The sequence below is a fragment of the Crocuta crocuta genome, unplaced genomic scaffold (genome assembly GCF_008692635.1).
Source record: "Crocuta crocuta isolate KB4526 unplaced genomic scaffold, BGI_CrCroc_1.0 scaffold193, whole genome shotgun sequence".
NCBI lineage: Eukaryota > Metazoa > Chordata > Mammalia > Carnivora > Hyaenidae > Crocuta > Crocuta crocuta.
The window spans coordinates 6,707,659-6,708,025 of NW_027529624.1; positions in this window are offsets into that span (position 1 = coordinate 6,707,659).

The following is a 367-nucleotide window of genomic DNA, read 5'->3' on the forward strand; positions in this document are numbered from 1 at the left end:
AAGGTGAAAGTTCTAGAATCTGGTGACTCAAGCAGGGCCCATAGACCAGCACCGTCAGCATCACCCAGGAACTTAGGCGAAATGCAGAATCAGGGGCCTACTCTGGAGTCAGACTCAGAATCAGAATCAGAACCTGCGTTTTTAGCACAGTCCCCAAGTCATTCAGATGCACAGTCGAGTCTGGGGAAGTGCTGGTCTAAAAGGCTGGGAACATTCTAGAATATTTAGGTCAGAGAGCTTCTTAAAATAGGCCCAAGAGAGGAGAGAAAGGGGTGATGGAGGGAAGAAAAGAAGAGGAAGACCACCCGGGATGCCAGGTCCCGGGGGCCCACTTTACGGAGGCGCAGACTGAGGCCGTGCAGCGGAG